The following is an 8,002-nucleotide window of genomic DNA, read 5'->3' as shown; positions in this document are numbered from 1 at the left end:
ACTAAACTTTCTTCTTGTGACCATACTGTCTTTTGGATTTCCAAGTATTAAATCTGCTGGATGATTTAATTTAACTCTGGTTGATGGCTCCTTTTGGACTTCATCCGAAATAATATCTAGAAATTTCTTTTATGTCTGTCTAGAATCTGTTTCATCGGATTCATGATCTATTGGAACGGACGGACCAGATGTTGCAACAGTAGTATCACTGACAAAAGCTTCTTCGTATTTTTCAGCAGGTTCATCAATAAACCTATCAATTTCTTCCTCAGTAGAAAACTCAGAAAAATCCCTGGCATCATCAATAACAACGTTAGCCAACTCCATTACTGTTTGGGTTCTCATGTTATACACATGATAGGCCCTACTGTTAGTGGAGTATCCAATAAAAACACCTTCATCACTCTTAGCATCAAATTTACCAAGATTTTCTCTATCTCTCAAAATGTAACAAACACATCAAAAAACATGAAAATAAGCCACACTTGGTTTCTTACCTTTCCAAATTTCATAAGATGTTTTAGATGTACCTGGACGGAGAAAAACATGGTTTATGATATAGCAAGCAGTGTTAATTGCTTCATCCCATAACCTTTTGGTCAATTTTTTGCTATTTAGCATCACTTTAGCCATTTCTTGCAGAGTGCGGTTTTTCCTTTCTACAACTCCATTCTGTTGAGGAGTTTTGGGAGCTGAAAACTCATGAGAAATACCTGCAGACTTACAAAAATCATCATAGACAGAACTCTCAAACTCTTACCATGATCACTTCTTATACGAACAATTTTTCCAATGTTGCAATCTTTTTCAACTTTTAATTTCAAGCAAAGAGTTTTAAATGCATAAAAAATATCAGATTTTTCTTTCAAGAAATCCACCCAAGTATATCTAGAAAAATCATCCACACAAACAAAAATATACCTTTTCCCATTTAAACTCTCAACTTGAATTGGACCCATAAGATCCATGTGAAGAAATTCTAAAACTTTCGAAGTGTTTATGTCAGAAACACTTTTATGTGTAATTTTTAATTGCTTACCAAGTTGACAACTCTTGCACTTACCATTAGATTCTTTACCTAGCTTAGGTAAACCACGAACAATCCCTGCATGTGACAATTTTTTCAAAGTTTTGAAATTTATGTGACCAAGTTTAGCATGCCACACATCAGTGTTGTTACCCACAACAGATTAACACATAATAGAAGGCAAAAGAGTATAGCAGTTATCATTAGATCTAAAACCCTCAAGAAAATTCTCACCATTCTTGTTTAAAACAAAACAATTCTTTTGATCAAAGTTAGCAGTATAACCTTAATCACAAATTTGACTTATGCTAAGCAAGTTAACTTTAAGTCCTTCCACAAGTAACACTCTTTTGATTCTAGGTAACCCTTCAAAGTTAAGAGTACCCATTCCAAGAACATTACCTTCAATTCCATTCCTAAAAGTAAGAGATCCACAATGCATAGGTTTTATGTCTGTAAGAATAGACCTGTCACCTGTCATATGTCTTGAACAACCACTGTCAAAATACAAAAAATATGAAGAAGCAGATCTATCATATTCACTAGTAAAACCAGCAAAACAATTATTCTTTTTGATCCATATTTTCTTTGATTGAACATTTTCCTTTTTTACTCTTTTGGAATTATCAAAATAATTGAATTTATCAAAATATTCACTTTTGGAAAAATTCATAAGAGTAAAACACTTAGGTCGAATATGACCCTTCCTACCACAAAAAATGACAGATTGGAATGAATTTTTCGAACTTTCCATTGAATTTACTTGCTGACTATGTACTTTCTGTTGGAACAATCCGAGTACTGGATGCAACAGATTTTAGTGAAGATGACATAGGAACATCAGATGATAGCATCCCAGCCAAGATAAAGACTGTTTCCTTTGATTTTTGAGAACTTGAAGCACCAAGTCCCACATAACTTCTTTGACCTGCATTCTGTATATTCTCAAAAACAGTTGAATCGAGGTTAAGCATTCTAACATTTTTCTCAAGAGTATCCAAATCTTTAGACAACTTATTAATTTCAATATTTTTTGAAATTATTTATTTTTCAAAATTTTCATTTAAGTCAGTAAGTTGTTTAATTTCAAAGGATAAATCTTTATTTTTGCTTACCAATGACCGATTTTCATAACACACTTTCACCCATGAACCATACATCTTTTTGTAAGATTCACTCAATGACTCATCATTTAATTCAGATTCATCACTATCAGAATTTTCTTCATCTTTTGAAACATTATTCAAGCAAATAATTTTTTCATTTTCAGATTTAGAAACAGGTAAAATAGAAGTGAAAGTGACATTACCTTCCTCATCTTCACTACTTTCAGAGTCATTATCACTCCAAGTAGCAACCATACCTTTTTTGTTTTTTTTTCAAGGTGTTTGTACATTCAGACCGGATGTGGCCAAATTCCTCACATTCCCTGCATTGAATACCCTTTTTATTAGTTTGAAAAGGTTTAAGAGAAGAAGGATTACCTTTTGACGGCTTGCCATTGAACTTCTTATTTCCTATCTTCTTCATATATTTTTTAAAATTCTTTGTAAGCATTGCCATTTCATTATCAACATCTTCATCATCTGATGCTTCTTTTTCAGTACTTTTGAAAGCTATGGTCTTCTCTTTCTCTTTGGAAGTACTCGGCTTGTCTTTTTGATGAATCTTTTGATTTAACTCAAAGGTACGAAGTGACCCCATCAATTCTTCTACCTTCATAGTACTGAAATTTTTTGCCTCTTCCATAGCAGTGAGCTTAACATTGAACCTGTCAGGAAGAACTCGAATGATTTTTCTAACAAGAACAGAATCATCAAGTTTCTCACCAAGTGCAAAATACTCATTAGAAATATCAGATAATCTCTCATAAAATTCAGATAATGTTTCAGAATCAGACATCCTAAGATCATCAAACCTAGTTTGTAACATAATAAATCTAGATCTTTTGACATCTACAGTTCCTTCAAACTGAGTTTGAAGAATTGTCCAAGAATCTTTAGCCGAGACACATGTGGAAACAAGTTTTATAAAACTTTATCCAACACTGATGAACCCAAAACATGTAAGTTTTAAATACTTATATCGCAAGCGCACGAATCGTTCATATAGAATAGTGATCGTGTAAGTAAGGATGTCGAACCCAAAGGAGTTGTCTAAAATCGAAAAGAAAACTATTTTAAACCAAAATTAATAAAGTCTAACCTAGCTCCAAAGATTGATGAGATTTTTGTATAATGAAAATAAAATAAAAGATGATAATAAAGAAATTAAAGACAATATATATACTTAAATTAATAATTGTACATAAGATGGTAGAAGAAAGATTATTAAGATAATAGAATCCACAAAATATAAGTTCAATAATATTTATAAGTACATTGATTTCCAAGTTTTAGTAATAGTAGAAATTAATCAAACCATCACTTATTCAAATTAGATATTCTATTTAAGCACAAGTTTTTTCTAAAAATATAGGATCTATCATCACTTTTAAAAATTATAATTTTAAAGCATTTAGTGTAAATCAATCTAATGAAATAACAAATAAATCAATGAACATTATTTATAAGGCAAAACATAATATTTTTGTTCTAAGCATTGGATGTGTACAATTTAATGACACATCTTATACAAAGAATATTATGTTTTTGCACTAATGAAGAACAAAGTGTAAATATGTGCTAACAATAAAAAATACATGATATTTAAGATGAAAGAAAATATTTGAAGAAGAAAATCCATAAACTTTATTATACAAAATGGGAAATCAACATACAAAATAAACACTATTTAGTTACATATTGTTTCATCATCTCCTTAATAATCTTAAAAAGATTAGAAACTCATAACTATAATAGAAATTACAAACATAAATAGGAAAATTTGGAGGAGAAACCCCCAAATTTTTCCTCTAAAAGCTCATAGAAAAAATGACCAAAAAGAAGAAAAAGATGAAGAGAATAGAGAGGTTTTGAAATGTGGTAAGTGTGTAGTATAACCTCCCCTAAAATAAGCACTATACTCCCTTATTTATAGCCAAAATGATAGCATTAAAATAATCAATTTAAATTAATTAAATTGATTAAATTAATAATAATATGGAAAATAGATGTAAATTATAGGGTGTAATGATGATGTTTTGGGGTAAAATGTGTAGAAAAGTTTGGGTAAAAATTGGTATTTTAGGGACAAAGGGACAAGGGGAAAAAATTGCAATTGTTGGGTTCAAGACACCATGCTCCTTTTGTTTGCTGGGCTGGCAGCCAGCTTAGGAGGCTATTGGGCCGTGAAAAGGGCAGGGGGCCCATGGGTGAGGCAAGTGGCGTTGTGCCTGGTGGGCTGGAGGAAAGGGTGTGCTGGCTGAAGGAAATGGATGCTGCGTGAGGTATTCGGGCTTCAGGAGCTTGGGCCGAAGGCTGGAAATAGGGCCTGGGCATGTGGAGACGTGGGCTGCTGAAGGTGTTTGGGTGCCTCGGTTGGTGCAGGGAGCTGGCGAGGTGGGCTCGGCTGGGTGAGATTAGAATAGAAAAGAAGTATTAATAGAAAATCATAATAAAATTAAATTGAATCTCAGTGACTACATTAATTCCTAGATAAAAGAAATTAGTTCATAAATACCATGATGAAAATAAACTGCAAATAATTGTTCATAAAATTAACCTAAAGAATCTAGATGAAAAATAGAGAAAATAATTACAGCAGCCTCTTTTTATTTAGGGTTTTTAAAACTGAGACTCCTCTCAAAATCGCAGAATAATGTTCCTTAAATAGTCTTTCAAGATTCCCAAGTGAACAGACCATTTTGCCCTTCAAAAAGTGGTTTAAAATCTGCAAAACGCGTTGATAGCGCTAGCTTTTGGGCGATGTAGCGCTATTAACAGTGCCAAAATGCCTCAAAATTTGGTGTACTAGCGCTGTAGCGCTACTCCTTAGTTCTTGATAGTGCTGTAGCGCTGTAGCGCTACTTCCAGAATAGAACGGAAACTCGTTTCGAACAGCCTGCAGTGTCATCTCATCGTATTTTGATCATAATCCTTAGATATAACTCCGAATTGAATGATTCAAAAAGATATGGAAAGATAAGAGAAATGTCTACAAATTCTATTTATAGAAGTGTTTCTAGAAAGTGAATAAATAATGGTCAAAATGCATCTTGAAGTCTTAGACTTACATTATAGAGCATAAACGACGTGTGTTGAGCATTTTCAATGTAGTATTTTCCACACATAATGTCTTGAAACTCCACAGTCAACACGAAATCCATCTTATTTATCATATTTTACATGTTTCTTATCATTTCACTCCATATTATGTACTTGACTATTAAAACTTGAAACAAGAAGAAAACAAGCATAAATCTGCGCTAAACAATCATAAATAACTAAAAACATAACATAAAACAATCTCTAAAACAAACCTAAAATGAACCTAACAAATTCCCCCATACTTAACCTTTACTCGCCCTCAAGTAAATAATCTAACTAGACTCAAACCTAACAAACCAAGTTGACATAACTAACCAATTCAAACACTCAAGACTATTATACATATATAATTCTCAGGAAAAACAATCATGCTATTTAAAACATTAATCTAGATTTTCAGTCTCAATTATTCACCCTTTCACCGCAATCTATCAACACCAAAGCTTATTTACTCATAACTCACAAATAAAATAATTGAACCACTTTATGCACATCAAATTCTCACTAACTAACCACAAACTCAAATAGTCCATATGTCTGCATTACTTACTATTCTCCATTAATATAAACAAATGCACAAATAAGAATCAATAGGGCTTTATAAGGGTTGTAATAGAAGGCTTAGGTATAGGTAGATAAAGAGACAATTTCAGGCTTAATCATACCACAAACATTCTACTAAATAAGCTTTCCCAACAATTTCACACCACTCATCCCTTGTTACCCCTTTTTCTGTGCAATGATTGAGAATATATATATATATATTTCAATAAACTCCCCAAAATTTTGATTTTTCAATAAATAATTGTTTAGGAGCATAATCATTTTTCACTTTCTTTTCCTTTTCTTTCTTTAATTTTTTTCTTTCTCAATCAAAAGTAATTTTCTGAATAACACATAATACAAACATCCCATTACACATTCACTCCCCTCATATAATAATTTTCATGCACATGGTATGGGTCAAAAAGAGTAAATGATATTTCATTTTTCAGTTAGGCTCAAAAGAATGTGTTAATAAGAAAACAGTTGTAAGGCTCAAAATGGTTAACTAAGGATAAAATTTAATAGGGTTAGCTTGAAAGGCACAACCAGTCCAAAAATTGCCTATATCATTTTCCTAAATGTGCACTGTTTCAAATTTCATCTCAAATAGTAAGCAAGCAGGTTCTAGAATTTTTTCAAACTTTTCAATCCATAATCCAAATTTGACATGCATAAAATAACTTAATTATAACATTTGCAATTTATGAGTAATAGATCTCTAATGTCAACAAATCACAGTGAAAAACAAAGTAATCTAACCAAGCACACAGATTATTTTTAGAAGCACATCAAATTTTCCTTTGGATTATACTACAAAACAGTCAATCATATTTAAATGGCAATTATTATCAACTTAATTTATACTCTAAAACATGACTCAAAATGAACAACTAATTAAAATAAAAAAACAAACAAACCGAAAAAAACACATCAAAGAACACCAGAAACAAATCCCTCCCCCAAACTTAAAACCGAACATTGTCCCTAATGTTAAGTACATAAAGAATGAGAACAAAGACTTTCCTGACCAGCCACGTCAGTATGGCGGTGGTGGCGGCTGAGACGAAGCTCCCTCGAAAGGTTGAGACTGCCAATGTTGTGGCGCTATGACCACCTAAACTTCAAAATTTTCACGTTTTCACGGGTTACGAGTTACAACACAATTGTTCCAGAATAAAACTAAAAAAAACTAAAACAAAATCTCTAAAAGCATTGTTCCAATAAAAAAACAAAAACGAAAACAAATATCATAAAATTAAAAATTAAAAATAAACATAGGAATGCCTCCTAAGAGCGCTATCTTTAACGTCTTTTAGCCGGACTCTTGTTTCATTCATATTCAATCTTGGATCAAGTTCTCCCCTCACGTCCTTGAGAGCCATAGTGTCATGAGTTGGCCCTTTCTTGTGATTATAAATTGGTGGTACTTTCCCCCGCTCATATAACATTCGAATTCTTTCACTAAAGTACATTTTTAATCGGTTTTGCCCCTTCCTCATTCTGGTTTTCACTATGGAGCTTGTCTTAGAGCCTTCCAACTTGTTCTCTCCTTGGATCACCACTTCAACTCTACAACACGTTGGAATTTCTATTGCTGCAAAAACTTTAAATATAACTTCCTCTTTTTGCACTCGCGGCTTTAATTCACCTTTTTGTACATCAATTAACGCCCTACCAGTCGCTAAGAATGGCCTTCCAAGTATTATTGGAATATTTTCATCTTCCTCCATATCTAAAATAATAAAGTCCGCAAGAAAGATGAATTTACCCACTTTTACCAATACATCCTCAATAACTCCATGAGGGTGATTAACTGATCTATCTGCCATCTGCAAAGACACTGTAGTTGGCCAAACTTCGCCCAAATTTAGCTTCTGAAAGATTGATAGAGGCATTAAATTCACACTGGCCCCTAAATCACATAAAGCCTGTGTTTCTACTAAACCCCCTATAGAACATGAGATATTGAAACTACCAGGATCTTTAAGCTTTGGAGGTAGTTTCTTCTATAGTATTGCGCTGCACTCTTCAGTTAATGCAACCGTCTCATAATCCTCTAGCTTCTTTTTCTTTGAAAAAATTTCCTTCATGAACTTCACATAGCTGGGAATCTTCTCTAATGCTTCTGCAAACGGTATATTAATATGTAGCTTCTTCAACACCTCTAAAAACTTTGCAAACTGCTTATCCAAATTATGCTTGCGAAGCCTTTGTGGATATG

The sequence above is a fragment of the Humulus lupulus genome, chromosome 5, assembly GCF_963169125.1.
Source record: "Humulus lupulus chromosome 5, drHumLupu1.1, whole genome shotgun sequence".
In the NCBI taxonomy this organism is placed as follows: Eukaryota; Viridiplantae; Streptophyta; class Magnoliopsida; order Rosales; family Cannabaceae; genus Humulus; species Humulus lupulus.
The sequence above is the reverse complement of the archived record's forward strand: the minus strand, read 5'-3'. Positions refer to the sequence as shown.